The following is a 20,174-nucleotide window of genomic DNA, read 5'->3' as shown; positions in this document are numbered from 1 at the left end:
TAAACTTTGAGATGGGGACTGTGTCACCTGAAGCGGTTCAGGAGATAGAAGATTGGGATACAGAGCGACAACAGCAGTACCGCAAAGTCCAGGAATGCGTAGAAAGGAGCCTGTCCCAAGCAAGAACGAGACAAGAGCAGAACTACAATCAAACAGCCCCAGCAACTCCCTTAGCACCTGGAGAACAGGTCCTCAAGAAAAAGCGGAGGGCGCATAAATTAGATGATCTGTGGGAGAATGAACCCTACACCATTATTCCCTCCAACTTTGACAATAGTAAGGTATGCCTCATAAGCAAAGATGAAGGCAAGACCTATCAAGCCGTTTCTCGAGACCGCCTGAAAGCGTTCCCTGAACGGTGCAGAATCCAAAAAGAAGTAGAAGAAGTACAAGAAAGTCCCCAAAGTCAAGAAAAAGAGGAAGAGATGATCCACACAATCCTTGGAAAATTCCCCAAAACTTGGACCCGAATAAACAATGCCATAGTGGTACCAGTGTTGACGTTCCCGCAGTTGGTCGAGCCAGAAACAGAAGAGGTTCCAGATCCACCTAAAGAACCGTCCGCTCCAACACAAGATGACACGCCAGCAGTAGAACAAGAGGCTCAACTCCCTGCCAGTGGTGAACCTGCTGTACCCTTGGCGAATCTGAGACCCCGTAGGCAACCAACATGCATCCCTGTGAGGGTTAGGCCTACCAATAACACGGGGGGGGGGCAGACACTCCAAGTAGTCAGGGACAAACCCCAGAGCTACGCCGGTCCCAACGTAGCACTCGGGGACAGCCCACTCCAAGGTATAGAACATAGAAAGTAAAATACCTAACAGAGTGTAAATAGTTATGTGAAAATGTCTTGTATGTAATGTTTTGTTTTAGGTGATTAAGTAAATGGACAATTGGGCCACTGGACTATGGGTGGCCAACAGTCTAATTGTACATAGTTAGCACCAGTGTGCTCAACACACCTGAAGAAAAACCCGTCCGGCGTGCATAGAGTGGGGTCATCAATGCTCTGACGCACGCCCAGAGCCTACGTTGGGGGTTTGATCACGGCGGGTCCCCCATGGAGCAGTGTAATGGACACCCGGCAGGGAGCCACACTGGACTCTTATAGTAGTGTTTAAGTTTGTAACGTTTAAGTAATGCGCCTCCCATAATGGGATGAAATGTTCTAACATGTTATGTTTGTTTCTACAGTCCGGGAGTACTGAATTTAACTAAGGGGGAGTGTGGCGCCCCAGGACCTGGTCGCCACAACAGCATTGCCCTCCCAAAGGGTTAATGCTGAGCCTGGAGGTAATTGGGAGATCTATTGGCCAGTAAGTTTAACATCCAACGCAGTTCTCCCTCCGGCCAGCAGGGGGAGCTCTGAACCTGGAATTCCAGGGAGCATTCCTTAAGTCTGATCTGAGGGAGGAAGTAGTGTTCAGTCTGTAGAAAGGAAGCAAAGAGAACAGACGCAGAGTAGTGCTGCCTTGTGGAACTGGGGCCTAGAGCCTGAATAGCTTGGCCCAGTGAAGCAAGAAGTGCAGAGAGGCACAGAAGAGACTCGGACATCAGAGTCTGTGGTTGCCAGGGTATAAAATCCTTCCCTGGTAGCCGAATCCGGAGGGCAGGAGAGCTGCAAGCCCCCTGGCCCAGAAGCAATCTGAAGGTACAGCTGCATCCCAAGGGCCCGGTGTGGACTCCAGCAGAGAAGCACCAGAGAGGGCCTGCGCAGCCTACCACACAGAAAAAGGGACGAACCACTGGTCCCAGCAGCAGGAGGGCCTTTGCTAAATTCAGAGTGCAGGGTCCTATAATAGTAAAGAAAAGAAAGATTAGGGAGTAGGCCTCATACTCAACTGGCCAAAGATCACCCCCAGGCACTTCCAGGCCGGCCGGACCATCTTTACCATCTGTGACGGTCTCCCTGGACTAAACTGCTGCCGAGTAAAAGAGGAGAAGGTAAAGAGACTACTGTTTGTGCCTGTTTCTTTCACTGCCTGTCGGCTCTGCACCGTGTTATTCACACCATAGACTCTCATGAACACCAACTGTTGCCCCGGGGTCCCGCTCCACCTGTGGGAAGCAGGACCATCCTAGCTGTCATTCCAACAGCCCCGGAGGCCCCATACAGCAGCGGCGGCTTAATAGCCGCATACCACAGGTGGCGTCACGAACACAAACTTTATTCAAACCCCAAGTCACCAGCCATATTTAAACTGACACCCACCAGGGCCACGGAGTCGGGCCCCGCCACCACTGACTACCCCCGGACTAGTCCAGCCCGGCACCGGGTGTCCCATAGCCCTGGGGTGGGCGAGTCATCAGGAAAAAGGGTAATGAACATAGATACATATATGTCTTTGTATATGTTAGACTTTTATATACTTCTAGAAAGGCAGCCACTACCATTGAGTATGTTGTTTGTAAGTACGTGAGATGAAAACTGGGTGCTCTGCATATAGAAAGAAGATAGCTTACATCACAGGTAAGTATGGGCTGGACTTAATGTAACAGAGGAGGACACTGTGACTGGTATAGAGCATTGTGCTTAATAAGGGAGGACACTGTGACTTGTATAGAGCATTGTGCTTAATAAGGGAGGACACTGTGACTGGTATAGAGCATTGTGCTTAATAAGGGAGGACACTGACTGGTATAGAGCATTGTGCTTAATAAGGGAGGACACTGTGACTGGTATAGAGCATTGTGCTTAATAAGGGAGGACACTGACTGGTATAGAGCATTGTGCTTAATAAGGGAGGACACTGACTGGTATAGAGCATTGTGCTTAATAAGGGAGGACACTGTGACTGGTATAGAGCATTGTGCTTAATAAGGGAGGACACTGTGACTGGTATAGAGCATTATGCTTAATAAGGGAGTGACTGATATCTGTTACGTATCAGTCCAGGAGTGGACCCACTGGGCCGTGCTACGGACTCCCCCAGGGAAGCCACCAGGAGCGAACCCCTATACAGGGACTGTCTGGCGACCACCCCAGAGGGCCTAGATGCACAGTGGCCGGAACACAGGCGGGGTACCGGGAGCATCCTCAGAAAGTCCGGAGGGAATCGGAACGGATGACCGGAGCCGGATGAGGGCCGCAGGCGGAGTCCAGGACCAGTGACGAGGGCAGACTAGAGACTTGAGATGGAATCCACAACTGGTGGCGAAGTGAAGCAGGGGGACGATGGAGAGATCCACTGAAACGGACACCGGGGAATCTCCAGGGAGCCAGACCAGCTGAGGCAAACCGGGCGTCAGGTTCTGAGGACAGAGACAGGGTTAATGACCGAACACAAGGGCTTGAACACTATCACAAGATACTAGCTGAGAGAACTTGTTGAACAAGCACCGCCCGTAAGTAACAGGAAGTCTTTTATACCCTGCACCTGCAATCAGCCACATCCTGTTCCAGGGATGCTGGCCCTATTAGACAAGGTGACTGAGCGCGCTCGTGCCCTAACGGGCATGCGTGAAGCCCGGATGCCAGAGGCAAGCACAGGAGGCCGGGGACAGGGCACAGAGGAACCGGGGGCAAAGTCCCGAGTCGCAGTAAGCCGGAGGGACCGCCGAGCAGGGAGCACGGGGGGCGCAGGGGAGCAGGAGCGGGAGTAGCGGCTGCGATCGGTGAGCTTGTGGACCGGATCAGTGGGTACGGAGCGGTGCCAGGACACAGAGACCGGATCAGTGGGTACAGAGTGGTGGCGGGACACCAAGACCGGATCAGTGGGTACGGAGCGGTGCAGGGACACAGAGACCGGATCAGTGGGTGTGGAGCGGTGCCGGGACACCGGGAGCGTGACAATATAGAGCATTGTGCTTAATAAGGGAGGACACTGTGACTGATATAGAGCATTGTGCTTAATAAGGGAGGACACTGTGACTGGCATAGGGGACACTGACAGTTATGTGGACATAGAAGGAAATTTCATTTGTCATTGGGGCAATCTGTGGCTGTCATGGAAAGTGTGTGGTATAAAAGTGATTAGCTTTCTCCAAGGTTAGAGGAAAGCTGGTTCTGATCAGGTATTTAATGGAAAACCACTCAGTTTGTTAGGATGTGGAAGGGATAGGAACAACACTATCAAAGTCAGAAGTAGGCATTGATATCTTCCAAGGGTGTGATGGCTGATGTAGCGGAAAAAGATGGGATATGATGGCTGATGTACCGTAAAAGGATGACCCTCCTTGCCTTTCTTAACGAAAGTAAAAAAATGAATCCCAACAGTACTAGTAAAAAATTAGGAAATGTTGGTAAATAGGGCTTAGGGCTGAAATGGTATTTACTGGCAGATCTGAAGGTATATACAGTCATGTGAAAAAGTTTGGGCACCCCTATTAATGTTAACCTTTTTTCTTTATAACAATTTGGGTTTTTGCAACAGCTATTTCAGTTTCATATATCTAATAACTGATGGACTGAGTAATATTTCTGGATTGAAATGAGGTTGATTGTACTAACAGAAAATGTGCAATCCACATTTAAACAAAATTTGACTGGTGCAAAAGTATGGGCACCTCAACATAAAAGTGACATTAATATTTTGTAGATCCTCCTTTTGTAAAAATAACAGCCTCGAGTCGCTTCCTGTAGCTTTTAATGAATTCCTGGATCCTTGATGAAGGTATATTTGACCATTCCTGTTTACAAAACAATTCCAGTTCAGTTAAGTTTGATGGTCGCCGAGCATGGACAGCACGCTTCAAATCATCCCACAGATTTTCAATGATATTCAGGTCTGGGGACTGGGATGGCCATTCCAGAGCATTGTAATTGTTCCTCTGCATGAATGCCTGAGTAGATTTGGAGCGGTGTTTTGGATCATTGTCTTGCTGAAATATCCATCCCCTGTGTAACTTCAACTTCGTCACTGATTCTTGCACATTATTGTCAAGAATCTGCTGATACTGAGTTGAATCCATGGGACCCTCAACTTTAACAAGATTCCCGGTGCCGGCATTGGCCACACAGCCCCAAAGCATGATGGAACCTCCACCAAATTTTACTGTGGGTAGCAAGTGCTTTTCTTGGAATGCAATGTTTTTTTGCCTCCATGCATAACGCCTTTTTGTATGACCAAACAACTCAATCTTTGTTTCATCAGTCCACAGGACCTTCTTCCAAAATGTAACTGGCTTGTCCAAATGTGCTTTTGCATACCTCAGGCGACTCTGTTTGTGGCGTGCTTGCAGACACGGCTTCTTTCGCATCACTCTCCCATACAGCTTCTCCTTGTGCAACGTGCACTGTATTGTTGACTAATGCACATTGACACCATCTGCAGCAAGATGATGCTGCAGGTCTTTGGAGGTGGTCTGTGGATTGTCCTTGACTGTTCTCACCATTCTTTGTCTCCGCCTTTATGATATTTTTCTTGGCCTACCACTTCTGGGCTTAACAAGAACTGTACCTGTGTTCTTCCATTTCCTTACTATGTTCCTCACAGTGGAAACTGACAGTTTAGATCTCTGAGACAACTCTTTGTATCCTTCCCCTGAACAACTATGTTGAATAATCTTTGTTTTCAGATCATTTGAGAGTTGTTTTGAGGAGCCCATGATGCCACTCTTCATAGGAGACTCAAATAGGAGAACAACTTGCAAGTGGCCACCTTAAATACCTTTTCTCATGATTGGATACACCTGCCTATGAAGTTCAAAGCTCAATGAGGTTACAAAACCAATTTAGTGCTTTAGTAAGTCAGTAAAAAGTAGTTAGGAGTGTTCAAATCAAGAAATTGATATGGGTGCCCATACTTTTGCACCGGTCAAATTTTGTTTAAATGCGGATTGCACATTTTCTGTTAGTGCAATAAACCTCATTTCAATCCAGAAATATTACTCAGTCCATCAGTTATTAGATATATGAAACTGAAATAGCTGTTGCAAAAACCCAAATTGTTATAAAGAAAAAAGGTTAACATTAATAGGGGTGCCCAAACTTTTGCATATGACTGTAGTGTTTAAATCCTGCGTAGCAACGGCTACATGGAGAAAGTGAAATTTTATTCTCCCTGCAGCCATTGGTTTTCACTTATTGTAGTGTGCATGGGCTGTTACAGTCACTGCTTGTTACATACAGAGTGCGGTTGTAATCTCTTCCCAGCACATTAATTAACAGCCTGCTCTATTGCATACTTATAGAACAGGCTGTCAATCAAAGTGTAGGGTTAATCTGCATCAGTTAATTTGCACAGTATATCGGGTCCATTTCATATAGGGTTAATCTGCAGGTAAATAGTGTTTAAATCCTGTATACCTGACTTTTGTGGAGCAGCGGCTACAGGGAGAAAAATAAGTTTTATTCTCGCTCCACTCGCTTAAAGGATAGTACAGAGTGCGGTTATAATTACTGCTCACAGTATAGGCTAACAAACTAGTCAGTTGGTTAAGACCCGATAAAGATAAATTTGTCTTTTGTGAGAAAATAAAAGATTTAAAGTTCATCGGGATTTAATTAAGATTCAGAGCAGCAAAGGCCGAAGCTCCACTAGAGATAAAACCAAATTAGAATTTGAGTGTAATGGTAAATTGGCTTTTTTTTTCTGAATTGAGACACAAGCTGCCCACCTTGTGAAGGTCTTTGACTCAAGACATTACAAGACGTACATGACCTCGAGAGATACGAAAGCTCCAAAATGTTTCTAATGTAATCATGGCTGCGTTCTGCGTGTCTGTCCACCGGATGTGTATGGTATTACAGCTCAGTTTTATAAGCTTAAATGGAGCTGATATGCAATGCCTAAAGACCCCCATAAAAGGATTACGGATCGGCTAATCCTTCAGCCGGCAGTTATCGCGCCCAACTTTCTCATACACAGTAGTGCTCGCTCGACCGAGAACTCCTATGTTCTCTATGAGAGAGCCGATGACTTACATCTCTCAAAAGTATTGGGTATCTGAAATCAGACATGATGGATCTTTATTTCCCCAATCATCTGTACACATTAGACAGTTGGCCGAACATCTTGATATATGCGGGTTTGGCCATTGTTAAGGCCCCGTTACATGCTACGATATATCGGGCGATATGTCGTCGGGGTCACGGATTCCGTGACGCACATCCGGCATTGTTTGACATATCGTAGCATGTGACAGCTACGAACGACTTTGAACGAGCAAAAATACTCACCTTATCGTTGCTCGTTGACACGTCGTTCATTTTCAAAATATCGGTCACATTCCTGGATGCAGGTTGTACGTCGTTCCCAAAGCAGCACACATCGCTCCGTGTGACACCTCGGGAACAACGAACACAGCTTACCTGCGTCCCACCGGCAATGAGGAGGGAAGGGGTGGGCGGGATGTTACATCCCGCTCATCTCCGCCCCTCCGCTTCTATTAGGCGGCCGCTGTGTGACGTCGCTGTGACGTTGAACGTCCCTCCCCCTTCAGGAAGAGGATGTTCGCCGCCCACAGCGAGGTCGTTCGGCAGGTAAGTGCGTGTGACAGGAGTGACCGACGTTGTGCGACATGGGCAACAAATAGCCCGTGACGCACAAACGATGGGGGCGGGTGCAATCGCTCATGCGATCGCACGATAAATCGACGCGTGTAACGGGGCCTTTAGTCTTATGTGTATGAGATGTTTTACACATCTAATAGAGAGGGACAGTTTCCAAAAAAGATTAATAGACAAAAGCATTTTAGAAAATGGGCAAAAGTTTGTCAAGGTAGTAAGGTGAGGTAGAAAGATGATTTTTATAAAGTATCAGACTGTCAAACAGAGTTTCCTTGACTTAACCGAGTAGATGATTTTTAGGGTCAACATCAACTTTTGATTGATACAGAATTTATTGACACCTATTATAGTCTTCATAAAGATCTTATCTAATGTTCTTGTAAAATCCAGTTGTTCCACCATCGGCGTCCCCACATTCCATGTGTCAGGGGCGCCGGTGCTCTCACCATTCCAGTTCCCCGCTCGCCCCAGCTTCTGCTTCCTCTGCCGGCTCCCGGGGCCTGTGTGCATTCACCGCAGGGCTCTCGAGAGCGCTCTTAGGGTGCGGCTGCGCTACTCTCTCAGCGTGCCCTAAACTGAAAAATGCCTTGCAGTCTAATGCTGAGAGGCACAGAGTATTTTAGGCACCCTCCCCGATTGGGAGGTAGCTGTACAATGTGTCTTAGTGAGTATTTTTGTCTGTGGATAGGTGTCAGGTCCCTTGCACCATTAGTCCATTTGTTGCTCACTCATCTGTGTCTTGCTCCTGTCCTTGACCACTACTCACCTTGTGCCTACCTGAAACCGCTGGTGTTGCCTGCTTCTTTCATCATCTGCTTCATTCTCTGTGCCAACCAGTAACCTGCCTATACCTGTCAGCGCCTACTATTATTTATCCTACCCATCGTGTCTTCCTGAACTTAGTGCTAACCTGTCAGTGCTCCCCTGTCTTCATCTCTGGTCATCCTACCTATTCCTGCTCTCCGTCCTGAGGTGCTAGCTACCAAAGAACAGTGATCCCATGGAGCTGTTCTAGTCAGCTACCTAGCTGCGAAAATCTATCTTCTCCATCTGTGAGGCTAGTTACATCTCAGAAGCTGTGCTGGTCGCTCATCCAGGTCATAGGTCGGTGCCTAGGTCCAGTGGGTCCACTCCTCTTGCTCGTCCCAGCAAGCGTGACACCGCTTTTGATGAGCACCCTCTGAGAAGAGATAGCGGCAAGCTTAGAAAGCAGTTCTGTGAACCTTCAGCTGAAACCATGGATTCTAAACTGAAATCCTGTAGAATATCAGAAGTGGCACGGTTCTGTGTTTCTTCAATGGGAACCTAAGCTTCTCGACTGAGATGATGTAGAATCCTTTTTAAGTGAAGCAGGTCATTGTCACACAGTGACTACTGGTGGTCCGCCAGGTATACGGGAACCTCTAGTGAGCACCGCAACACACAGGGTACATGTTAAAATGGTGGGCCCTTGTGCTAGGGAAAGAGGCGCAGGGGCACCTCCTAAACTCACCTGAGACTGAGATCAGCACTCCCTGATGTCCCTATTCGGGTTCTTTCACCCTGTTACCAATCACGTGCCTAGCCCTGTCTTGACTCAGTCCTGTATAGTGCTAGTCCAGCTTTAGATTAAAGACACGGACAGAATTAGACAGATAGGGGTAAAAGAAACAGCAACCATACAAAGCAGTCCAAATAACAAGAGGGGAAAAACCAAAGAGGACTACGGAAGGGGAAACACAACACAGCTTTCACACAGCAAATGTTGTCTAAAAGGCTTCCTGGTCCTTAGCTCACAGGTTCCCTTTAGAGGCAAGTAACCCAGAAACTATCCCCAGCAGTTACCTGGACTAGGAGGGAAGTCTTTTTAGTAGAGCTAATTAGTAATAGATAACAGCTGACTATAGCTTACACTCAGAGTTTCAGGAGACCAGAGGATCTGTTTAACCTAAGCAATTGTGTATGAAGCCCTGCGCTGTGATCTCCTGACACCAGAAATAGGAGTGACCACTCTCCATCATGGTACTGTCATGACAGTCATGTAGAGTCATGTAGATCTTGGGCTGAAATCCTGTAGAATGAATTTTGAGGCAGTTCTTTGAGATCCCCTGGAACCGTAGCTCCTCAGCTGAGGTAATCTAGAATATTTCTCTGGTGACAGATGCAAGACCCTTTTATACCACTTAGTTCTCTTACATGATTTGCGAAGATATCTGCTCTTTCATTGGTCACAAGTTCAATCAGACTGCATAATTTTCCTCTGAACTATGAAGTCAGAGGGGCTAAGGCAACCAACTTTTATAGACAATAATGCTCTGATCAGTCTGGGAAGAGATAATGGTTTAGTTCTCTTGGCTTAACAAACAATAGGACCCATACATCTGGCCTAATTAAAAACAGTTCACCTTCACACAAGTGGCCAAACGCTGAGTCGTCACAGGTGGCTCCAAAGTCACCTTCTTATGAGGTTATCTATCTTGACTATTGAAATCCTTTATTCCCTCAGAACCCAAGCCCAATGGAAGATCGTTTGGTTCTCATTCCAGTCTGACCTTTGTGATGTGAACAAGCAGTTGGCAAAACAATTGGTTTCATAAGTTGAACAGATGTCGAATCTAATTTCCTGTGTCAGATTAGGCCTCACTGGACTCATGGGAGGACATGTTTCAAAAAGTCCACTCTCTACCATCATCCCATGGAAAAATAAGACCCCTGTGATGAGTGATTGGCTCTGAAATCACCTCTAAACGGAATTGTCTTCTGCAGAACTTCTATGACCCATTAATGGGAGGAAGCCTAAATTTTATGGTACTCTGACCCTATTGGGAACTTTTGTCTATTTTTTTGGATAAACATATTTCTTCATCTCCTTGCTGTCATACCCAGTATCAAAGATATTTTCTTCATGTGGCTTTACTTGGCTTTTTATGGTAAAATAACTTCTTAAATCTGATTTTTAATGTGACGTACACTACGACCCCACTTCCATGTAGATCAATGTACTTTCCACAGAAAAAGAATATATTGACCCCCTAATACCAGATGAATCAAAGCCTCAGATCCAGACTCTGCTATCATGTTTTCATTAAAGCGCTACTAAAATGATAACTGATTTATAGAAATGTAAAATCTACCGGTGCGTATTTCAAGGCCACATTTATTCTTCACATCTAAATATATCCATAACTTAAAATGGTTGTCTCATGAAGACAGCCCCTTTTTATCCCTTTCAAGCCCAGGGGGAGTTTTTTGGGCCTTGATGTCGAAAGCAAAATCTTTACTTTTGGAATGTGTGCCTTTTAGTCCGAAATAATCCGCCCCTAACTTCTTTTTTTTTTGGCGGAACGCATAGGGATTTTTTATTACTTTTCATATTATATAAAATTAGAGCTATTTATTTTTTGTCTTACGCAAAAATGATCAAAGGCAATTTACAAAAACTCGACTATTTTTCACCTATTTTAATTTAGTCTATTCAATAAGTAATATGTATTCCAAAAATTAATACTTTAATTCTCCTGTGCACATTGATACCAAACACTAAAGCATTATTTTAGCTTTACGTATATCTCCCCCTTAGCAGATCAAATATATTTTATCATTCATCAGATGATTATCAAAAAGTCCAAAATAATGTGCTTGGTGGTTACAGTATACATGTCATGCCCGGTTTACTAGACGAGGTGGAAGTGGGTCTACTGGACCAAGGTACCATTCACTGACCCTGGTGAGCGGACCGGAGCCGCCACCGAGTCTTCACTACTACCACCAAAGGTGGCAGCAGGTACACATGCTGGTAAGTGTCTGTCCGGAGGCAGCCTCGGGGGATCCAGATACCTCAGCAGCTGGCGCCACAGGACATAGACCTGGAGCCGGAATAGATGTAGCAGAGTCAGGTGTGATCCAGGCCTGGCTAGTGCAGTTGGTAACTGGCTGGTGGAAGGTGTTTGCAGGAGCGGGGGTAGACGGATGCACTCAACCTTCTACAAAGGCACTGTAGGCAGAAACAGAGGCAGAGTCAAAACTAATACAGAATGCGGAGTAGCACGGGGAACCTGACAATTATTAGCACAGGCAGAAAAGACTACAGGAACACGTTGAACAGGCACCTCCCAATTGGGGAGGATGCCTTAAGTACCCAGTACCTACAAAGGTCATATCCAGGTAGGGTGATGCTGGCCCTTTAAGAAAAGGGGAGAGCATGCGCCCGTACCCTAGTGCGCATTCATCATCCATGGGACCCAGACGCCAGTGCAGGAAGCATGGAGGAGGAGACTGGAGAAGGACATTGGTGCTTAAGCGTGGGGGACAGCTGAGATGCCGAAGGAGGTACGGAGGAAACTTGGGGACTGTGGGAACGAGAAGGAGGTGCGGGGACCTGAGTGGTGAGCGGGTGGGTGACGTCAGCGCTCCTGGGCTGGGAGCGCCGATGGCATGATAATACACTTCTTTGTCACTGTCTTTGGAAGCAACATGGCACTGTGGTGACACGATATTACTCATTTCTTTCTGCAAGGAGGATTGCTCATCACTGGTGGTATTGCATTCACAAATTTCATAGGTTACAATGCTAGGAGGCAGATGTGCTTGGTGGTTACAGTATGCAATTCTCTGTAACTGTCTTTCTCAACAATGGGGCACTGTAGTGATACATGACATTACTCATTTCTTGTGGCATGGAGGATTGTCCGTCACTAGTGGCACTGCACTCACAACTTTCTCAGGTTACAATGCCAGGAGGCACATGTGTGGCGCCCTGGACTAGCCAGGTCATCACAGGTAACACACAAACACCCTCACCCCCACTAGACAGTAACATTAGCCAAACACGAAATCCTTGTTGCCTCCCTCCAGGGTCTGATGTCCACACCAGGTGGGGTGGAGCCAAGCGGTTGGCCCCGCCCACCGAGGAGTTCACAGGCCTGGAGGTGGAAAAAGCTGGGAGTTTAGTCCAGGAGGTGGAAGTGTGAGGAGTAAACACATGGGTGTCTGGGTTTGTGGCCCAGGCACTGACAGCAAGGTTGGCAGACGGTGGTGGCCGTCTGCAGGAGTGGTGAAGCAACGCGGAACCGTAGGACCGGGGTCGGGCGTTGGCCCGCCGGTACCGACTGGGGAGCGAAGTGAAGCCAGCACACACAGGCAGGGCCATCGGACCCCGACCAGGCTTGGAGCTGCCGACAATAGTCAAATCCGAGTGTGACCGGAACCCCAGGGGTTTCCTAACAGCCAAAGACCCGATAGAAGGCAACTGCCCACACCGTGAGGGTATACAGCTACCGCCTAAGGCTAGAGACCCAAGGGCCAGCGCCTGCGGGCAAACGGGCTCCTCCGGCATCCATACACCGGGGAGCGGACTACCATTGGGGATCCATCATGGTCAAACAAGTACATCAAGGTGCAGGGAAAGACAGCCGCCATCACCTGTCCGGGGAGAGACACTGCAGCCGGCTGCGGGACCCGTCCATCCAGCCATTTGGTTTACCGAGGACTTTGTGCATCTCTTACTGAGTGAGTACACCCGTGCCATCCGGCACCGCGCCGCGCTGTCCCTGCAACCCTGCACCTCACCAACCCTGCCTCCCCGTCACACCACCGGGCCCCGGGACTACCGACCCCTACCCACAGAGGGGGAAAACAACATCCCAGCTGCTCCCTACCATCGCTCCCGGGATCCCCGTCACCAGCAGCGGTGGTGCCCATCTTCACCACAACCTGTGGGTGGCGTCACGGACTAAATCCCCCAAACCAACCACCCCTTTCACTCACGGGCGAGAAGCGCTGCTCAAGTCCCCGGATCCGGCCCACCGCTCGAGCCACCGAGCAGCAGCAGCCGCAGCAGCGCCGAACCCGAGTGTTAGCGAGCGCGCAGCAGCGGCAGCGTCCTCCCCGCCCGCGACATATGTGCTTGGTGGTTACAGTATACAATTCTCTGTAACTGTTTTTCTCAACGATGGTGCACTCTGGTGACACTTGACAGTGATCTTTTCTTGTAGCCTGGGGATGGTTCATTCCTGATAGTATTGTGGCGCCCCTGAGGCTTCCGTCGCCACAGGACATTGCACCCCATCCAGCGGTGTGATGCCCCATTCTGGGTGAGGAAAGGAGTGAACACCGGTCCCCTGGTAAATCTACACAACACCCATTGTTAGGTACATACTGGGACCAGGGACAGTGGCAGTTACCCTCCCATGCTGCATGCTGGGAGGGGCCGTAAGACCCATCCCTGCTCCTATAGGGTACAGCTTAGCAACTGGGAAGGTGGGAGGAGCCACCAGAGAGCAGTCAGAGAAAGGAAGGTCAAGTTAGTTGCAGTTTACCTCAGAGAGTGAGAGAGTGAGGAGACAGCATGTAGCTGTGAAAGAGAAAGGAGCTCTGTGAGCTCAGAGTGTCCGCACAGAGAAAGCAACAGAAGAAGGAGAGAGAGTGGGGAAGGAGGAGGAGGTCTGCATGAGGCAGGCAAGGAGGAGAGAAGGAAAGAGAGATCCAAGTCAGTCAGGAGCTGAGAAGAAGAAAGAGACGCTTCCTGGTAAAGATCCTGGGACTCAGAGGGTCCAGGTGACACCAAGCAGAGAAAAGAAGGGATTCCAGGGCCACGGATAGCTGTAGAGCTGTGGTGGCCTGCTCCACAGGAACATCGGTGGAGGGATCAAGCTGCAACAGGGGACGGTCCCTAGAAACCGGAGGAGTGCAAAATCATCTCCAAACAGTAAAAACCGAGGCCCAGGGAAAGTTGTAAACTCCCCGGGCCACAGCCACAGCAGAACCTCTAGAGAGGGGATAATCATCCGACAGGTGACCCCCCAGCCTGGAGGCTGTAGTGGAGGCCGAGCAGGTTCATCCTAAAAGAGCTAGGCTTAGGAAGACAGCTGAAGACAGACACCTTAGAGAGAAGGGTACTGGTTTTTACTCCGAGAATCACCCAGAAACGGCGGAGGTCCCTGACAGTGGATTCCAGTCGTCTGAGGGCACCAGTGTGCGCATACCAGGACGTGTGAGTAAAGAACTTGAAACTGCACCCTTGGAGTTGCCTCTGTTATTTTATCTGCTTAGCCTTCCATTACACCATAGACTCTCACGAGCACCAACTGTGCCCCGGGGCATTGCTCCACCTGTGGGGAGCAGTACCATCATTGCTGCCATATCATCACCCCGGAGGCCTTACACAGCAGCGGCGGCTTAATAGCCTCATACCACAGGTGGCGTCACGAACACAAACTTTATTCAAACCCCAAGTCACCAGCCATATTTAACTGACACCCACCAGGGCCACGGAGCCGGGCCCCGCCACCACTGACGACCCCCGGACTAGTCCGGCCCGTCACCGGGTGTCCCATAGCCCTGGGGTGGGCGAGTCAGTATTGTACTCTCAATTCTTTCAGGTTACAATACTAGGAGGTACATTCCCTTGGTAGTTACAGTATATAATTTTTTTGCATCTGTGTATGGCAATAACAGGGCATTCTGGTGTAATTAACATTGGTCTTTCCTTGCAGTATGGGGAACCAATCTTCAATGGTGGTATTGCAATCACAGCTCAGTCATGTTACAAGTCTAGGAGGCACATGCACTTGGTGGTTACAGTATACAATTCTTTATATCTGTCTATGGCAGTGTCGCGGGTGGGGAGGATGCCACTGCGCTGCGCTCACTAACGCTCGGGTCCGGCGCTGCTGCGATGGCTGCTCGGTGGCTCGAGCGGTGGGCCGGATCCGGGGACTCGAGCGGCGCTCCTCGCCCGTGAGTGAAAGGGGTGGTTGGTTTGGTGGATTTAGTCCGTGACGCCACCCACAGGTCGTGGTGAAGATGGGCACCACCGCTGCTGGTGACGGGGATCCCGGGAGCGATGGTAAGGAGCAGCTGGGATGTTGTTTTCCCCCTCCGTGGGTAGGGGTTGGTGGTCCCGGGGCCCAATGAAGTGACGGGGAGGCAGGGTTGGTGAGGTGCAGTGCAGGGTTGCAGGGACAGCGTGGCGCGGTGCCGGATGGCACGGGTGTACTCACTCAGCAAGAAAGGTACAAAGTCCTCTGTAAAAAAAACGGCTGGATGGACGGGTCCCGCAGCTGGCTGCAGTGCTTCTCCCCGGACAGGTGATGGCGGCTGTCTTTCCCTGCACCTTAATGTTCTCTTTCTGACTACTATGGATTCCCAACGGTAGTCCGCTCCCCGGTGTATGGGTACCGGAGGAGCCTGTTTGCCCGCAGATGCTGGCCCTTGGGTCTCTAGCCTTAGGCGGTAGCTGTATACCCTCACGGTGTGGGCTGTTGCCTTCAATCGGGACTTTTGCTGTTGTGAAACCCCTGGGGCTCCAGTCACATTCGGATCTGACTATTGTCGGCGGCTCCAAGTCTGGTTGGGGTCCGATGGCCCTGCCTGTGTGTACTGGCTTCACTTCGCTCCCCGGTCGGTACCGGCGGGCCGTCGCCCGTCCCCGGTCCTACGGTTCCGCGTTGCTCCACCACTCCTGCAGACGGCCACCACCGTCTGCCAACCTTGCTGTTAGTGCCTGGGCCACAAACCCAGACACCCAAGTGTTTACTCCTCACTCCTCAAACTCCAGCACTAAACTGTCACTTTTCCCGCCTCTAGGCCTGTGAACTCCTTGGTGGGTGGAGCCAACCGCTTAGCTCCGCCCCACCTGGTGTGGACATCAGACACTGGAGGGAGGCAACAAGGATTTTGTGTTTGGCTGGTGTCCCTGTCTAATGAGGGTGGGGGTGTTTGGATGTTATCTATGACGATCTGGCTAGGCCAGGGCGCCACAGCAGCAACAGGGTAAGCTTTTCTTGAGACACGGGGGAATTTTCATCTTTGGTGACATTGCACTCACAACTCTATCAAGCTACAAAACTAAGAGGTACATGCGCTTGGTAGTTACAGTGTCGCGGGCGGGGAGGGGACAATGCGCTCACCCACTGCTCGGGTCCGGCTGCTGCTGCTGCTCGCTCGGTCGGTGGCTCGAGCGGTGGGCCGGATCCCGGGGACTCGAGCGGCGCTCCTCGCCCGTGAGTGAAAGGGGTGGTTTGGTTTAGGGGTATTGTCCGTGACGCCACCCACGGTTTGTGGTGAGGTTGGGACACCACCGCTGCTCTGTACGGGGATCCCGGGAGCGTTGACAGGGAGCAGCTGAGATGTTTTCTCCCCTCCGTGGGTAGGGGGTTTTTAGTGGTCTCGGGGCCCGGTGGTGGAGGTTGGAAGGTGGGTTGCGGGGCCTGGCCGGGTGCAGGGTCGCGGGGCAGCGCAGTGCCAGACGGCACGGTGGTACTTCCTCAGCCAGTAACGCACACGGAGTCTCCGGTAAAACAAACGGCTGGATGGACGAGTCCCGCAGACGGCTGCGGCGGTCACTCCCGGTAGGTTGGCGGTAACTGTCTCTCCCTGCACCGGTGTTCTGTTCTCGGCCCCAATGGCTTCCCACTGATAGCCCACTCCCCAGCGGTATGTTGGCTAAGGGAGCCCTTCCTTTGCCCGCAGGCTCTGGCCCTGGGAGCTCTAGCTCTGGCGGTAGCTTTATCTCCCTCACGGTTTGGACGGTTGCCTTCAGTCGGGTCTTTACTGCTGGGAAACCCCGGAGGTTCCCGTCGCTGACGGATTGAACAGTTTTACGGCGACTCCTAGCCTGGTCGGGGTCCGTAGGCTCTGCCGGATGGTGCTGGCTTCTCTTCGCTCCCCGGTTCGGTACCGGCGGGCCACCGCCCGTTCCCTGTCCTCATGGTTGTGTGTCAATCGGCCTCTCCTGCAGACGGTCACCACCGTCTGCCAACCTTGCTGTCAGGTGCCCGGGCCACGTACCCGGACACGGCCAGTCAGTTCCTCCACTACTACTTCCTCACTCTACAACTCCTAAACTGTTCTGTCTTCCTTTTCCTCCTCGGTGGGTGGAGCCAACCACCTGGCTCTGCCCCACCTGGTGTGGACATCAGTCCCTGGTTGAAGGCAACAAGGATTTGTGTCTGACCTTGATGTTCCTAACCGGGGTGTAGGGTGTGTTGTTGCAGTACCTGTGATGTCCTGGCTTGTCCAGGGCGCCACATTCCCCCTTGGTTAAACGCAGACCGTCCGCGGGCTGCTCGTCCATCACCGGTTTTATTTTCACAACTAGAAAAATAGAAAACGGTAAAACACATATAAAACACAAGCATTCTTTCTAAACTTCCCTTTACGGGAGGCACTTTCTTTTAACGTTACTAAACGGTAGTCAATTTTTATTAAACGGTAACGGCTTCTGCTCTCCCCCCGCCCAAACAACCTGGCCCTGATGCTGCCCCTAAAAAGTGGGCAGCACCCCTTGCCACTGGTTACGGTAGTGGCGGGCCTGGGCCATCCATTTCCTCCAGGCCCATCCTCCCAAATCAGCCTCTCCGGAGGCGGTTACGGTATCAAGCCAACAGATATATTTACACTCAACTAAGTTTGTGGCTGCCCTGCAAGTTCTTGGGCTTGTCCGTAAGAAGTTCCTTACGCAACGGTTGCAGAAAGTCCCTACGGGGACTAGTTGCCGGCAACGGCCGGTTCAATCACGGTGTCAATCTGATAAACTTCTTCGGTTGATTCAATCTTATCATTCAACAACATTTAACAACATACAAGAACATCAACCCCCTAGATGTTAGTTTCCCTGTACCTAAGTGGGGGTCGACCTAGGTTGGGACGTGTGGACCTACGGGGGCCAAGGTTGGTGGTGGTAGGCAGTGGAGTAGAGGGCACAGCTAGTCCCTCCCCCCGGCTATCATGTGGGGCAGGCAGAGGCATAGGGGAGCTGGGTACAGGCACATCCCTGGGCGCTGGGGCATCAACGGTCACTTCCATTTCTTTTTCCTCCACGGGTTGTGGGAACAGTATTACAGGAAGGATCACTGCGCCATTCTGTGTTGGCCAATCAGCCGGGAAATCGCCCATCATGGTGTGGATTACCCCTTTCTCCTTCCCCTCAGCTGGTTCGGTGGGCGGGGCTTCAGTTGCCGTCCTCAATGGTGGGGGACACCTCTTCAGGTGATCTCGGGAAACCGTGGCCGAAGTCTTCCCCTGGTCACGGCTGATCTGGTAGGCCTTTCCATTCTCTCAATTGGTGGGTTGTATTACATACGGGGCCTCCTCCCACTGGTCGTCTAGCTTGTGGGTCCTTCGCTTTCGCTTCAAGACGACATCTCCGGGCATGAAGGGACCTACAGCGGCCTTTTTGTTGAAGCACTGCTCTTGTTGCTTCCGACTCTGGCACAAGTTCTTTTCTACATAGTCCTGGACCTGTCGGTACTGTGCTCTTCGTTGAATGTCCCATCCCGCGGTCGAAGGGAGCGCTTCTGGGGCCTCCAACCTCCAATCTCAAGGTCCACTGGCAGTCGACCGGGCCGAGCTCTCATCAGGTACGCCGGTGTGCACTTTGTAGAGCTAGAAGGAATATTGTTGTACATATCGACCAGGTCAGGTAGTTTCTCTGGCCATAGGTTCCGCTCCTCCAGCGGCAACGTCTTGAGGAGGTTCAGGACCAAGTGGTTCATCTTCTCGCACATGCCATTGGTTTGGGCGTGGTAAGGCGTGGTCCGAATTTTCTTGCAACACAGCTGGCAGAATTCTTGGAACACCTCCGCTTCAAAGGCCGGGCCCTGGTCGGTAAGTACCTTCTCCGGGTATCCATGTGGCTGACAGAAATAGGCCTGGAATGCTCTAGCGGCGGTACGGCCGGTCAGGTCATTGACTTGGACAACCACCATAAATCTTGAATAGTGGTCCACAATGGTCAGGGCATAAGTATACCCACTTCGGCTAGGGGTGAGCTTCACATGGTCGAGGGCCACCAGCTCCAGCGGTTGATGTGTAACGATTGGGCGTAGCGGGGCCTTCTGGCTAGCCTCATCCCTTCTTCTCAGTGTGCAGGGACCGCATTCTCGGCACCAGGACTCCACAGATTCCCGCATCCCATTCCAATAAAACCGCTCTCTTAACAGCATTTCCAGCTTTTTCCACCCGAAGTGTCCGGCACCGTCATGGTATGCCTGGAGTACAGTGGGCACGTTAGCTTGAGGAATCACCAGCTGGCGAACCTTCTCGTGGGTCTTCGGATTGATTAACTCCCGATACAGCTTCCCTTGATGCAGGTATAACCGGGTTCGTTCCCGCCACAAGCGTTGGGCCTTGGTAGGGGCAGCAGGGTCCATTCCAGCCGAGCCCTGTTCCACCAGGGTTTTGACCAAGCGGACAGCAGGTGTTTGGTCCTGGGCTTCTTGCCACCCCTGACTGGGCAGCGGGTCCAGGCTCACCTGCTGTTGATGGACCCGCAACTTCTTGACTGGCGGCCGGTGAAACGCAGGCAACTCGATCTCTTCGAGGTCATCATCGTCCAGCCCCTCTTCCGACAGGTGGGGCATCTGGGAGAGGGCATCGGCGTTGGCATTTGTACGGCCGGCCCGGTATTTGATAGTGAAGTCGTAATTGGCCAGCCTGGCCACCCACCGCTGCTCCAATGCACCCAGCTTGGCTGTATCCAGATGGGTTAGTGGGTTATTGTCCATGTAAGCGGTGAACTTGGCCGATGCCAGGTAATGGCGGAACAGCTCGGTGATAGCCCACACCAGTGCTAGAAGCTCGAGCTTGAAGGAGCTGTAATTCTCAGGGTTCCTTTCGGTGGGTCGGAGTTTTCGGCTGGCATAAGCTATCACCCTTTCTCTTCCGTCTTGATTCTGGGCCAATACCGCTCCCAAGCCCACATTGCTGGCATCAGTGTAAAGGATGAAGGGGAGGCCGTAGT

The 20,174-nt window shown here is 50.7% G+C and overlaps 1 long non-coding RNA gene across 1 annotated transcript in view; it reads right to left on the bottom strand.

Moving 5' to 3' along the window:
• Positions 1-20,174, bottom strand: part of LOC142303149 (uncharacterized) — a 161,993-nt gene that overhangs the window by 38,162 nt on the left and 103,657 nt on the right. The gene's annotated exons all lie outside the window — the stretch shown is intronic.

The sequence above is a fragment of the Anomaloglossus baeobatrachus genome, chromosome 4, assembly GCF_048569485.1.
Source record: "Anomaloglossus baeobatrachus isolate aAnoBae1 chromosome 4, aAnoBae1.hap1, whole genome shotgun sequence".
NCBI lineage: Eukaryota > Metazoa > Chordata > Amphibia > Anura > Aromobatidae > Anomaloglossus > Anomaloglossus baeobatrachus.
Note: the sequence above shows the minus strand (reverse complement) of the source record. Positions and strands in the feature narration are given on the sequence as shown.